The following is a 14,800-nucleotide window of genomic DNA, read 5'->3' as shown; positions in this document are numbered from 1 at the left end:
TCTATGAAAAGGTGGTACAGGCTGAGGCCCATGCCCGAGCCGGAGCACAGGTTGCCTATACTGCCCCAGAGAGCGATTGGTTGTAAACCTTGTTTTCAGGCTGGGGTTTGTCGTCTTGGCTTGGTGGTTTATTTAGCCTGCGCTTGAAACTTCTCTTTCCTGTATTGCTTGTATTACTGGTATTATGCTGTGCAGTATCATGTGTTAGGGCCCTTTTGCAAAAGTTAATAAGTCATTCTCTTCAGGGCTATCACAAAGTGCTTATGCAAAGTCCTATTGTAAAGAAATAAGTAGCCCAAGTGAGAAAACTCAGAGCCAAGGTTGTTGAGTGTTCTCAAAGGGGGGAGTTGTTGGGGACACTGGGGCATGGCCACTAGGTAACTCGAGGGGATGGAAGACCACGAGTGTCGATGAAGCCCCCTCGCACTAGGTCCAGGCGTCCATGCCCCCCCCCGGCCTGGAGGCACTCGCAGCAGCTCTGCGTATTAGGCCCAAGTGTCCTTGGCTGCCCCGCCTGGAGGCACTCACAGCAGTTATGCTGAGAATCTGCAACAATATGCTGCAGAGTCAGACTGCCTGAAACTAAGCAAGGCCACACAGGGCAGATATGGAAGAACAATGCTGAATAAAGCTGCTTTATGTATGGTTTAAGAAATGATACAGAGAACCAGGGAACTAGCTGGGAACTGGATTGGCTGGCTATATGGATACTTAGGGCAGCTTGCTATTGGATAAGTATGCTGGGAAAAAGTATGTATAAAAGCCTGTGTAACTTCCTGCTCTGGGTACAGGATTTGAGATTCAAATCTCCCTGTACCTTTTTGAAGCTTCAAATAAACTTTTCTGCTTCTCCACCCCATTGTGATTATTGGGTGTAGCACACCGGGTAGCGAACCAACTCAAGCTGTTGTTTAGCCTCTTGGCACTGGGTGCCGGCAACACCCACCTCCCCGGTCCATCAGAGAGCTGGCTGCTCTGCACAGGCCCTGGCACCAGCCACTGGTCTCTGCTACTCCTGCAGCACATGGCTGGGGGAGGCACCCAAAGCCCTAGAGGGGGCCCCACAAAATCACCTCCTTCTCCCAAAATTCTCTTACCAGGGCAGCAGGGTGCATTTACCAAAGTAACTGTGATGCTCTTGGGGCCAGCACCTCAGACCAGGGGAGTCCAGGACATGGCCAGCCCCACTCTGCAGACTGGGGGCAGCTGGCCCCAAGCTCTCCTGGCTGGCTCCTGGTCCCAGCTAGACTCAGAAGCTGTCACTGGCGTTTCCAGAGCTTGGGTATCTCCAAGGCCAGGCTGATGGTGCCCCTGGGGGCCGAGGAACCACCAGCAGCTAGCCCAGCCAGGAGCAGTTGGGGGGAGGGCAGGGTGGCAGGGGGCAGAGATGCTGGCTTGGCCCAGCAATGGGGTAAGGACATAGACCATCTGGCCGCGGAGGCCCCATAACTGACTCCTCTGGGACCAGGTCCAGCCCGTGCAGAGCCTGGGGCTGGGACATGTGTGGGGAGGGGGGAAAGGGGGAGAGACAGGGCCTCTCGGCAAGGCAAGATTTGCCCTGCAGTTCTGGGGTTTGTCACCATATAGGGACATCCCTCGGTGGGTCCCTTGGCGACAGCCCCTGGTGGCTGCTCTTTGCCAGGCTCTCCTAGTGCTGCAGTCATTGCTCTATTGCCCTCGCCTCTCATTGGGTCTGGCTGGGGTTTCCTGCCGGTCCTGAGGGAGCAGAGAGGAGAGGAGGGACAGGCCAGGCCTCTCCTCCCCAAGGGTAGTGTGGGCAGAACGGCTGGTAGTGGCCCCTACACCACAGCATGGCTAGCTGTGCCTCAAGCAACCAAGCCCCTTAGGCCTGGTCAACACCACAGTTAGGTTGGCATACATTGCCTGCATTCACCTCGCTGTGCCCATGTCTACACCCAAATTTGTCTTTGGCGAATGTAATTGCTCCCTTACGGTGATGCAGTAAAACCACCTCTCCAGATGGCATTGGCCTTCATCTACCCTAACTATCCTCCAGCAGCTGTCCCGCAATACCCCATTCCCTGCAACAGTGACCACAGTGGCCATGTTGTAAACTCCACTGTCCATGCAGCACCCCCTCTCCCGCCGCCACATGAAGTGATTCCTGCACTGCAGGGAGCCTGGTCTGCTCCCCGGGGTTCCCTAAACCCAAAGCTCATGGTAACTTTACTCTCTGTGAGGCCGTTGTGACGTTGCACTCATACGCTTTATGAAAATATGCTTATGAACAGGAATATAACATGCCTGGAATATGCTTTATGCTAAATGCCCCATGTAATATATCATTTGAAAGCTTGTAATCTACTAAGTGTGTTCATCCTGTTTGTTTGCATGTATTATTTCTACGTCTGGAGTTAGGAGAATAAGATAGAAACTTGTGTTACTGATGTGAACATTTTAAGTGGAGTCCATTAAGGTGCTTCAGAAACAATGAGTTGTAAATGGCTCTGTTTACCTGCAAGCCTTCCTGTGTACATGGGGCCAACCCAGGAAGAATGGAGACTGGGGTCTTACAGAGACATGTGACCATGTCACCTGATACTGGAATCCATCTTGAAGCTGGTACTTTTCCAGAAGGGGGGAGGGATTCCAAACAAAGGTTTCCCGCCTTAGGGAAATTCTATATAAGGTGGGGAAGTAAACAATGAGAGTCTTCAGCTGGCTTAAGAGACAGCCTCCCCACCTCAAGGAGATCCCTGAAAGTACCTGGAAACAAAAGAACTGTAACCACAGGGGTGGGAGAGAACAGGCTGGACACAGGTCAGAAAAGGCAACTGACCTGAGAAGGATTTGACTTGAAGTAACATCTAGGGTGAGAAGTTAACATTTGTAACTGATTTCTTACTGTATTACGCTTAGCCTTGTGTGTTTTGTTTTATTTTGCTTTGTGACTTATCTTGTTCTGTACTACTTTTTATTCTTAATAAAATCACTTGTTTATTAATAAACCCAGTGTAAGTAATTGTTCCGGGGGGAACAGCTGTACATATCTCTCTGTCAGTGATCTAGAGGACATATGAATGAATTTACCCTGTATAAGCTGTATATGGAGTAAAACAGATTTATTTGGGGCTCAGGCTCCCAGAAAGGCTGAACACTGGGCGCTGGGAACGTCCCTGTTAACTGGGAAGCCCCAGGGCTGAGTGAGTCTCAGTGTCTGAGGAACTGCAGCGGCGTGTGGCCCAACCTCTGAGTCTGGGCTGGAGCTGAACTGGATGGAGTGTCTAGCCCAGCAAGACAAGAGTGGTGGGGTGCCCGTTCTGGCAGGAGGGTTGTTCTCTGTGGTACCCCAGAGCATCAAGTGACAGTCTCAAGGGGTCTCTGTAACCGAACCCGTCACAGCAGTATCAGGAAATAAACCAAGGGAGACGTTGCGCATCTGCCTGCTATGTGGCTGACAGAAACAAATCAAAAACAAAAGGAGGACGTGTGGCACCTTAGAGACTAACCAATTTATTTGAGCATAAGCTTTCGTGAGCTACAGCTCACTTCATCGGATGCATACTGTGGAAAGTGTAGTTCCACAGTATGCATCCGATGAAGTGAGCTGTAGCTCACGAAAGCTTATGCTCAAATAAATTGGTTAGTCTCTAAGGTGCCACACGTCCTCCTTTTCTTTTTGCGAATACAGACTAACACGGCTGTTACTCTGAAACAAATCAAAAACAGGTGCTTTTACTTAAAGCCTTCACTTTCTTAGCCTCCAGTACTCTCACCAGAATGCCTTTGCTCAAAGTCTCTGCTTTATTTAATCTCAGGCACATACAAACACAATAGGTTATAGCTAAGGCTACGTTTTAGTCATGGGTATTTTCAGTAAACGTCATGGACAAGTCACAGGCCATAAACAAAAATTCATGGGCCCATGACCTGTCCATGACTTTTACTAAAAATACCTGCCATGACTAAAATTTGGGTGGGGGGGACAGGTGCTCTGTAGGGGCGGTTCGGGGGCCCCGCAGGTGCTGGGGGAGGAGGCTGCAGTGTGCAGCCTAGGAGTGGGACCCCTGCTGGTGCTGGGGGTTGAGCACAGGAACCTCAGCCAATGGGAGCTGTGGGGGGCACAGCCTGCAGGCACGGGCAGCGTGGTGTGGAGACCCCCCCTCCAACCCCTCTGCCATCAAGGAGCTGCAGGGCTATGCCGGTGGGAGCTGGGGAGCCCCCCATCCCGAGGTAAGCCGCCCCACATCTCTCAATCCCCTGTCCCAGCCCCCTGCCACACTTCCAAACTGCTGCTGGCCCAAGGGCTGCCCAGCTCGGGCACCCCCTGAGCCAGCACCAGCCGCTGCAGAAGTCCTGGAGGTCAGGGAAAGTCACAGAATCCATGACAGACTCACAGCCTTCGTTATGGAGCATCCCCAAACAATAGTTACCCCGGTCTGGAGTGGTGTTGAGCGGTCAAACAACAAGCTTCCAATGGCCGGCTATCCGCCTGCAGCTGGGGATTCCAAGAGACGTCCAGATGATCAAATACAAATTCCTCAGACCCGTTTACTCCTTTTGTGTACAACTACTTCAACATGTCAATCAAAAAAAAAAACAACCCACCAAAACCCACCCATTAAGCAAGCACTTTTTAAGCAGTTAGTGATACAGATATTTTTGCAGAGTCGGCAGTCTCATGGGCTCCAACACACTCACACCAGAAGTCAAATATAGATGGGCTTCCTCTTTTTACTCCAGCATATCTGGGAAAACACAGTCAGGCCCACCCCTCGTGATCGCTCCTCTCTTCTAGCTTTGCCTTAGTGATACGGCGGCTGGTACTAAGGCCCTACAGATGCTACTCTTGGCGATAATCAAAACAATCAACATTCCATCCCAATAGCTGGCCGTGGATTGAGCACCTGGCTGGTTGCTAAAAATGCACCTCAGCAGGTCAGGCCAGGTGTGGCTAACCAGCTGGCTTTTGGTCTGGCGACCCTTGCCGATGGTCACTCCCTCACTGCAGTGGTCTCTCTTCACATAATTCAATCCTCTGGCAAGATCGCTCCCCTTGTGGGCTAACAGCAAGTCTTATATAAAGTGGTCTGGTGTCTCAGAAGAAGGTCTTTGGCTCTGCTCTGGGCTCATGCACCTTGCCAACGGCTGGTGAGACAACCCAGGCCCTCCCACTACACTGGATTCCAGCCCAGGGACCCTATAATCAGCAGCCAAGCTCTGTGCAGTCCTTGGGCTCCTTCCTACCCAGCCTCTTCCAGGCCTTCTTCCCTGCAACTTCTTGAGATAGACCTACGCTTCCTTCAGGGCTGGGCATCTTAAAGCCCTCCCTGGCTTTCTCCTCCCCACCTCCCTCTTTCCAGACAGTGACTGCTGACCCTCTGCCCTAGCGGCCCCTTATGCTCTCTACTTCCTGGCTTTAGAATCACCACCCAGCCCCTTCATCATCAATTAATCCTGCCTTTCTCTCTCCAGGTGCATCCAGACAACACGATTGGCCTCTCAGACCCATTCAGGACCTGCCTGGGGTACACAAGCCATCCCATTCCTCTTTAAAAATCCCACTGGGTTTTGAAATCCCTGGCTTGGCGAGCATGGCTAGCAGCTCTCCATTGTTGTGCGCATTGTCCAGCTGACCAGGCTGGCTGCACAAACTAGACACGCTCCTGGCTGGAGAACACAGGAGGTATTGGATCATATAAGGGTGCATGGCTGTCTCTGCTTGTCCATCTCTGGAGGGAAGCCTCTTCGCAGTCCCGCCCTGGTCGCGGCGCTCACTCAGAGGGGAATTAGCTGTCTTTCAAGCTGAGGGCCTGAGCTGGGCCGAGCAGTAACGAGTCTAGGAACCCGGGCCCTCAGCCAGGGCAGGGCACCCTCCAGTTGGGGGCTCTGCCGGCAGTCGAGGCAGGGCAGCAAAGTCTACGATTCCAGGCCCCCAGGCAGGGTGGAGCAGCAAACAGTCAGGGGCCCTGGTTTGGTGGATGGCTGACAAACGCAGGCCTCCTGTCCTAGAGTGGGGAAGCAGGGGGTAGGGGGACCTGGGCCCATCCTACTCCACCAGGTCCCAGCCCAGGGCCCTGACAGTGGCAGAGTGGATCCACCTGCAATGCACTGACCTGGTCTCCGGCCAAAGCCCAACCGGACTGTCATCTCGTTCCCCTGGGCTGCTTCCTACTTTCCTCATGATGGGTACCTCCCTTCCCTGGCTGTCCTCCCTCCCCCCATGGTAGGTGGCCAGTGGCAGCCCCTGCAGCTCTGTGGCGTCTTGGTCAACCAGCAGCTCTGAAAGTCCTCGGTATGGCTGGGGTCCTCTTCGGGCTCCAGCAGCAAGTGCGATGTGTCTGTCTCCCACAGCGGCTCTACCCCAAGTGTGCTGCAGGGCGTGGGGGGGGGGGTCATCCCCACTTTGGGGAGGCTAGCCTGCTGGCCCCAGCCCTTCCACCCAAGGCCCAGCCCTGCCAGAGTCCTGAGCCCCCCCCTCTCCCCGCCAGAGCCCTGAGCCTCACGCTCTGCAGCCAGGGCTCAGGCCTGTGGCCCGGGGTGGCTTGGCCCAACCCTCGAGCACCGGCTGGCCGAAGAACTGGGCTGCTGGCCGGCCCAAGGCACCCCAGGCCGCTGGCCCGAACCCCGGACTGGCCTGGGCCACCCCACGTTGCTGGCCTGAACTTTGGGATGGCCTGAACTGCCTCTGCCACCCCAGCCCCTGGTCACTGTTGGGCCCATGCCCTGAGCTCCAGTGAGTGAGGGCAGGGCCTCTGGGCAGAGCATGGGTGAGGCCACAGCCTGGGTTAGGGGAGGCTTTGCCTCCCCGGCCTACTCTACCTGCTACCCATGTTGCTGGGCCTGCCTTTTATACTTCCACTCCCTGTGCCGCCCCGCAGCTTCTGGCAGGGCAGGCATGACCTTTCTGGCTCTGCAACCCCAGGGGTGGCTTGTTGTCCCTCCTTGAACACAGGACCTGAGGGACAACATGGCAGGCGGCCTGGAGAAAGAAAGAGCAGGCAGGGGAAAGGGCCAGGAATCCCAGCAGGAAAAGGAGAGGAAGAAGCACCAGGACTTAATAGGTCCTCCCAGGCAGCAAACACAAATGCTGCTGACGCTGGTTGACCTATAGGTCCAAAATTCCTGGACTCCCCACCCTTAGCAGTCCTTGGAGAACTGCATGGGAGCAGCTCCTTATATCCCCAACAGCCCATGGGGCATCACGGGCTGCATCCCAACCCCCACCTCTCCACGCTGGGGGACAGCAAGGGAAACCAGAGCTTCAGATACAAGGACCTGGGGGATCCATGGCTGGTGTATGTAGAGCCTCAACGAACTACATTTGTGCACTGAAACAGACAGAAATATTTGCTGCCTTTCTAATTTTAAAGTCCCAGACTGCTCATTGAGGTTAAAACTTTGGATTGCATTACCTCCTGTTTTTTGCACATTGTTTCCCTCCCTCCCCCATGCCGCCTGCCGTGTTGTCCCTCCAGGCCCTGTCCTCTGTTTTTGGGACTCAATAGTTTCTAGTTTTGGAGAATAACATTATCTTGTCAGTTCAACACGTGTTGCAGAATCACAGCAGGACTGAAAGCAAATGTCACTTGTCAATGCGCAACAAGTGCCACGTAAACCCTAAGCTCCAGGGAACACAGAGCCAGAGTTATAAATGGAGAGATTACTGGGGCTGCCTCGTTCAAAGCCACCTCCACCCCTGCAGCAACTCCCCAACCCCCTGGCCTCACAGACACCATGCAGGACACAACAGGCAGCTGTAACCAATGGGATGTTTTTCTCACTGAGATCTGCCCTAGTGAGTAAAAACTCCCAGTGTCCCACACAAAGTCTCTCACCTTGCACCCACTGAGCCGGTAGTTTAATCTCTCCTTGGCGCTGTTGAGGTGGCCCGTGTACGGCTTCATGAGCCAGGGGAACCAGGGGTAGGCTGGGCCCCCCTGGATCACTACTGGCATTTCAACACTACCAATGGTAATCTGCCAGCTGGGAAAGAAAGTCCCTGCTTGTAGCTTCCTGAACCATTCTGTGTTGTTAAAGATGTGAGTGTCATGCACGTTCCCTGACCAGTCCGCAACAGAGCAGTGAAGCAGCCCAGTGATTCCCCCACACTTACGTAACCAAAGAAAATTGCCCTTTCTGTAGCTGTAACCTGCGGCACGATGGGTGGGGGACAAAACAGGGATGTGTCTGCCATCTGTCACCTCCCTGCAGTTCGAGAACCCCAGTGCTGCAGATCCATCCCCTATGTCCCTGCGCATTGCCGAGAGTCACCGTCCTGCACAGCAGAAGACAGTTAATGGCCCTGCACACTTGCATGACAGGAGCCCGCACTGTGGATTTTCCAGCTCCCAAATGATTTCCCACCAACTGATAGCAATCCGGGATTGGAAGTGTCCTGCGTGTGATCGCCACTCGCTTCTCCACTGTCGGAGCAGATCTCGTTCTGGTGCCCCCGTGGGGGAGGGCTGGGTGATCGCCACTTGCTTCTCCACTGTCGGAGCAGATCTCGTTCTGGTGCCCCCGTGGGGGAGGGCTGGGGTGAGCTTGGCCAGGACCGTGGCCTTTTGCACCTGACAGTTCTGCAGCCACTGCTCGTTCTTAGCAGGGCACCCCAGCCACCTCTAGAATGGCAGGTTATTAAAAGAGCACCCCAGCCCCTTTGGGAACGGCAGGTTCTCAGCAGGCGAGAGGCCCAGCCTTCCCTGGGACACGTCTGGCTCTCAGCAGGGGCAGGTAAGCAGCCTGCCCCCTCCCAGGGATGCTGAGTTCTCAGTGGGGGCAGGCAAGCGCTCTGGCCCTCCCCACGAGGACAACGAGTTCTCAGCAGGTGAGTGCCCTGGCTCCCCGGGGGATGCCGGGATCTCGTCTGGGGCAGTTGCACTCCCTGCCCCCCACCCCCACCCAGAGATGCCAGGATCTCAGCAGCTGAATTTGGTTGAAGTGGGCCTTGAGCTCAAAGTAGGGCTTGCTCTTGAGGGATTTCTGTGGGCCGTGCACCTTGGCCTCGGCCTGCTGGCAGAGCCAGCTGACGCGCTGATGCTCCCACTCACTGTGCAGTCACTCCCACACAGTCCCCATGTCTGACTTTCCAGATGACATGGTCCCCCTACCCACGCGGTTGGTACAGCCCCCTCCCCGTGTCTCACCTTGCAGGTGGCGTGGTTCCCCCTACATGGGTTGTACAACCTCTGGCCCCACCCCCACATCTCACCTTGCAGGTGGCGTGGTTGAGCGTCTCCTGCCAGGTGGGGTCCAGCCGGTTCTTGTCGGCCATGACGGCCTGCTCCACCACGAAGACCTTCTCACAAGTGGCTTTGTGCATGCTGACCGCCCGCTCGCACAGCAGCGCCATCTTCTACATCTCCTGCTGGGCCTGCGCGGTGGGGAAGGGAAAGTCACACAGAGAGAGAGCAGGGCAAGGGACTCCTGCCCCCACTCCCCTCCCAGAGGCGGGATGGAACCCAGGAGTCCTGGCTCCCAGCCCCCCTGCGCTAACCCACTAGCCCCCACTCAGTCCCCAGGCCAGGACAGAACCCAGGGGTCTGATTTTGTCAGGCAATGAATGTCCCGAGGGTGAGGGCTACTCCAGGCATGGGGCAGGGTGGAGGGGAGCATTCACACCTCCTTGGCCAGGCGACGGGCCTCGTAGTAGGGCTGTACTTTCTCGACGCAGTTCCCGATCTGGGAGCCCTGGGTGTTGAGCTTCCTGTTGGACTCAGAGAGGATCCTGCAATATGTGGTCCTGGCTTCCTGCAGAGGGGAGGAGAGGAGCAGCATTGGGGCCAGCCATGACTGCCAGGGGAGAGCCCCCTGCTTCCCCCTGCCCCACTCCCTGCAGCGTCCCCTAGCATTGCACTGGGGCCAGCACTGACTGCCAGAGAGCATCCCTGACCCCTCAAGTGCAAATCCAGCCAACCCTGCTTAGCTTCGCAGGGCAGTGCGGGGGGCTACGGAAGCAGCTCCAAGGGTCACTGAATGCCCAGTAAGGACTGTGACCACAAAGGAACAGGCTCGCTGGCCCAGCACGCAGACAATCGGAGGTAGCTGCAGGGAATCTCTGGGGCCTGGATGGGGCTGTAACAAGAGGCTGGCCGTGGCAGGGGTCGTGCTCAGTCCGATGAGGCGGCCCCCAAACAGAGCCCAGCACTCGCTCACGTCCAGCTGCAGCTCCACCCAGCTGATCTCCTCGTTGACCTGAGATGCTCCAGCTCCTCCTGCAGGGGGGCAATGCAGAGCATGAGGCTCCAGGCCCCAGCCCAATGCCACACCCAGCTCAGCAGGACAGCACAACGCTGACAAGTGGCCCCGCCAGCGAGAGCCGGCCTAGGCCCTGCCAAGGGCTCAAGGTGTGATCCAGTCAAGTTAGGCACCCCACCCTTTCCCTACTGACGCCTTGGGGTGCAAATCACCTACCCCTACCCTCCATGGGGATTAGGAAGACACCTGGTCAATGTAACGACCTGCCCTTACTCACTGGGTTCACGGCTCTGTGTGTCTGCGGGACATTTTCCCAGTGGAAGAGCCTTACACAGCTGTGCTCTAAACATCTAATTATTAGCCACACACAGAACACATATGCCCAGCAAATCTCTTATGCTCACCAGCCCCAATATACAAATGTCACCAGATGGCCAGCCAGGATGCACTTGTCTGGGGCTTCCCAGCTCCCGTACACATCCCAGTTGTGCCGGGGATACAATGTTTTGCAGCTTGTTATTGTACTGCAGTCCGGAGCTGATTCCCAAAGAGCATTGTTTTAGATTTACATTATATAGCTAGAACTAGTTACCTCCTTCAAATTTACTAAACCTATCACGTTATCCCACACCCCTAAGTAACAAACAAATTAACCAAAAAAATTAACCAATTACTCATTGGCACCTATGTGTCCTCCTTCCTGCACACATTTTTTACGGGTTTCAGAGTAACAGCCGTGTTAGTCTGTATTCGCAAAAAGAAAAGGAGGACTTGTGGCACCTTAGAGACTAACCAATTTATTTGAGCATGAGCTTTCGTGAGCTACAGCTCACTTCATCGGATGCATACTGTGGAAACTGCAGAAGACATTATATACACAGAGAATATGAAACAATACCTCCTCCCACCCCACTCTCCTGCTGGTAATAGCTTATCTAAAGTGATCATCAAGTTGGGCCATTTCCAGAACAAATCCAGGTTTTCTCACATCCCCACCCCCACCCCCACACAAACTCACTCTCCTGCTGGCAACAGCTCGTCCAAACTGACCACTCTCCTTACAATGTGCATGATAATCAAGGTAGGCCATTTCCAGCATAAATCCAACTTTAACCTGAACGTCTGGGGGGGGGGGGGGTAGGAAAAAACAAGGGGAAATAGGCTACCTTGCATAATGACTTAGCCACTCCCAGTCTCTATTTAAACCTAAATTAATAGTATCCAATTTGCAAATGAATTCCAATTCAGCAGTTTCTCGCTGGAGTCTGGATTTGAAGTTTTTTTGCTGTAAGATAGCGACCTTCATGTCAGTGATTGCGTGACCAGAGAGATTGAAGTGTTCTCCGACTGGTTTATGAATGTTATAATTCTTGACATCTGATTTGTGTCCATTTATTCTTTTACGTAGAGACTGTCCAGTTTGACCAATGTACATGGCAGAGGGGCATTTCTGGCACATGATGGCATATATCACATTGGTGGATGTGCAGGTGAACGAGCCTCTGATAGTGTGGCTGATGTGATTAGGCCCTGTGATGGTGTCCCCTGAATAGATATGTGGACACAGTTGGCAACGGGCTTTGTTGCAAGGATAGGTTCCTGGGTTAGTGGTTCTGTTGTGTGGTATGTGGTTGCTGGTGAGTATTCGCTTCAGGTTGGGGGGCTGTCTGTAGGCAAGGACTGGCCTGTCTCCCAAGATTTGTGAGAGTGTTGGGTCATCCTTCAGGATAGGTTGTAGATCCTTAATAATGCGTTGGAGGGGTTTTAGTTGGGGGCTGAAGGTGACGGCTAGTGGCGTTCTGTTATTTTCTTTGTTAGGCCTGTCCTGTAGTAGGTGACTTCTGGGAACTCTTCTGGCTCTATCAATCTGTTTCTTCACTTCCGCAGGTGGGTATTGTAGTTGTAAGAATGCTTGATAGAGATCTTGCAGGTGTTTGTCTCTGTCTGAGGGGTTGGAGCAAATGCGGTTGTATCGCAGAGCTTGGCTGTAGACGATGGATCATGTGGTGTGGTCAGGGTGAAAGCTGGAGGCATGTAGGTAGGAATAGCGGTCAGTAGGTTTCTGGTATAGGGTGGTGTTTATGTGACCATTGTTTATTAGCACTGTAGTGTCCAGGAAGTGGATCTCTTGTGTGGACTGAACCAGGCTGAGGTTGATGGTGGGATGGAAATTGTTTCCATGGGTCCAGATGATGAAGATGTCATCAATATAGCCCAAGTAGAGTAGGGGCGTTAGGGGACGAGAGCTGAGGAAGCGTTGTTCTAAATCAGCCATAAAATGTTGGCATACTGTGGGGCCATGCGGGTACCCATAGCAGTGCCACTGATCTGAAGGTATACATTGTCCCCAAATGTAAAATAGTTATGGGTAAGGACAAAGTCACAAAGTTCAGCCACCAGGTTAGCCGTGACATTATCGGGGATAGTGTTCTTGACGGCTTGTAGTCCATCTTTGTGTGGAATGTTGGTGTAGAGGGCTTCTGCATCCATAGTGGCCAGGATGGTGTTATCAGGAAGATCACCGATGGATTGTAGTTTCCTCAGGAAGTCAGTGGTGTCTCGAAGGTAGCTGGGAGTGCTGGTAGCGTAGGGCCTGAGGAGGGAGTCTACATAGCCAGACAATCCTGCTGGCGCCCTGTGCCTCTCTGTTTTAGGGAGCAGCCTGCTTTGTCTCTCTTCTTAGTGTTGGGTTCTTGTGTGTTCTGAATTCTAAGAAAAAAAGTTATGTTGTTATTTAACTTCTCTCTGTGTGTGCTGTGAACACAAGAAGTGCCACCGTACCCTGGATTCCTGGTAAACCCTCCACCATCGGAAACCTTTGCCAGGGTATCGGCTGGCATAAATCAGCATGGGCCCTGGAGGAGAGCTGGAGACATAGGCAGTAGCATCTCCAGAGTTAAGTCTGTGACTAAGTTTTTGTTTAAAAACAACTTTTTTAATCCTCTCTAAATTCCAAGAGACAAGTCAGCTCAGCCTGATTGTCAGGGGTGAGATCAAGTTATTGGGGACACCTGGAGTTATTTGAACAAAGCATTGCTGAGCTAGGGCACCTTGATTGTGAGCTGATTTTTTTTACCTACATTGAATGAAAAACAGTCATCCTCTATTGGGACTCCTCTGATCCCCAAGGGAGGGAGAGCCCTTTATTCCTCCTGCCTCAGGGACTCAGGGACTCAGCCTAGGACCAATAAGCCCTGAGCTCTTTGCACGTGTATCTCCCTCTGGTGTCTGGAGGCATGCTGGCCAATATTGTCTCATGTTTCCTAGTGCTCCCCCATTGGTTTACTCTGGCAAATGGGTGACACAGTGAAGGACAGGAGACACACAAACTCACAACAATGGACTTCCATTGCTGAGATCTTCTGTGTGCGACCCGAACCAAGGGCCAGAATTGAAAATATGAAGCTATTATACCTCATTTCCTGAACCACAGAATGAGAAGGCCCAGCACTAATACTAAATTCTGCAGAACCTCAGCTTTCCCCCCAAAACAATTATGTTTAAACCTGAGCATTAACTATTTCACTGCTGTCCATTTTAGTAGCTGGGCTAGGGTAGAGGGTGGGAGGGCAACCCTGAGAGTGACGTGGGAGTAGCTGAAGAGAAGGAAATGCCAAGGGAGGACAGGAAGAGACAGGGGAGAAAAAGGAAAGCAGGGAAAAAAGGAGGATGGGGAAGGAAGGGGAGCAAAGGACAGAGAGAGTGGTGGTCACAGAGGTGAGCATTTTCCGCACTGAGTGATGCTGAGCGCGATAACAAGGCCCTGGAGAAGTAACACAGTGATTATAATGAACAGGGAATTTACTCTCTTACTGCTCGTAATCTCTCACGGAGGCTGGGGAGGGTGCCACTTTGGAAGGAGAAGAGTGAGGAGCCCTAAATGGACACCGTGGCCCAGAGATCATAATAAAATGGAATTTGGCCCCCTGCACAGAATGAGATTAACACCCCTAGACTAAAGGGAGGTGTCCTGGGCTGGGAGCCAGGAGACCATGTGGTCTAGTCTCATCTCTTCCACTCACTGGTGTTAACAGTTCTCTGCACTTCACAGTATTATTATTGATCAAGGTGTCATGTCCCTACCTGAGGAGACCACCAAGGATCCTTGTCCCCCTTCTAACAGATGAGGTAACAAAATGAGATATTGCACAAGCTCAGTTCTAGTAGAGTTAGGATCAGGACAGGTTTCTCCCACATGGCCACAGTGTCTCTCAGATTGACTGAGCCAAATCTGTGTGCTTGGCTCTGCCCAGCCACCTCTGCTAAGCGCTGTGAGACACACAGACCAATTTACCTAGCATATCCTATAATGTGATAGAACATCTGCATAGGGAATGAGGAGGAGGCTGCAGGAGAGCCAGGATGTTGGACAAGTCACTTAACCCAGGCTATTCAGAGTAGGGGGTATTGGTAGGAGGGCTGGACCTGAGTCAGAGCTGGATAAGTGAGGGAGGTCCTGACCCTACTGTCCAGGCTGTGAGGAGCTGTGGGCCAGCAGCTGTGGGAAAAGTGGAGGTTGTGGTTGTCAGTTTTGCTAAACAGCAGAAAAAAATGATTTTTTGACCTCTGGCAAACACCCTTGTTCTGCTTTACTCTTTCACTTTCTATTTTAGCCTTGCTATGTGCAGGAGAAAAGAAC

At 53.1% G+C, this 14,800-nt stretch overlaps 1 protein-coding gene and 2 long non-coding RNA genes across 3 annotated transcripts in view; 1 reads left to right on the top strand and 2 right to left on the bottom strand.

Moving 5' to 3' along the window:
- LOC102930774 (class I histocompatibility antigen, F10 alpha chain) overlaps window positions 1–14,800 on the bottom strand; it is a 1,343,638-nt gene that overhangs the window by 180,027 nt on the left and 1,148,811 nt on the right. The gene's annotated exons all lie outside the window — the stretch shown is intronic.
- LOC119566052 overlaps window positions 1–14,800 on the top strand; it is a 302,951-nt gene that overhangs the window by 134,682 nt on the left and 153,469 nt on the right. The gene's annotated exons all lie outside the window — the stretch shown is intronic.
- On the bottom strand, window positions 9,181–10,872 carry LOC122465606. The gene is made up of 4 exons (XR_006290573.1): window positions 10,566–10,872; window positions 10,120–10,178; window positions 9,586–9,714; window positions 9,181–9,337 (listed from the first exon to the last, which is right to left on the bottom strand). It is a non-coding gene; the product is annotated as an uncharacterized LOC122465606 (long non-coding RNA).

This window comes from Chelonia mydas, chromosome 4, assembly GCF_015237465.2.
Source record: "Chelonia mydas isolate rCheMyd1 chromosome 4, rCheMyd1.pri.v2, whole genome shotgun sequence".
Classification (NCBI taxonomy): domain Eukaryota; kingdom Metazoa; phylum Chordata; order Testudines; family Cheloniidae; genus Chelonia; species Chelonia mydas.
This window is presented reverse-complemented; position numbering and strand designations above follow the sequence as displayed.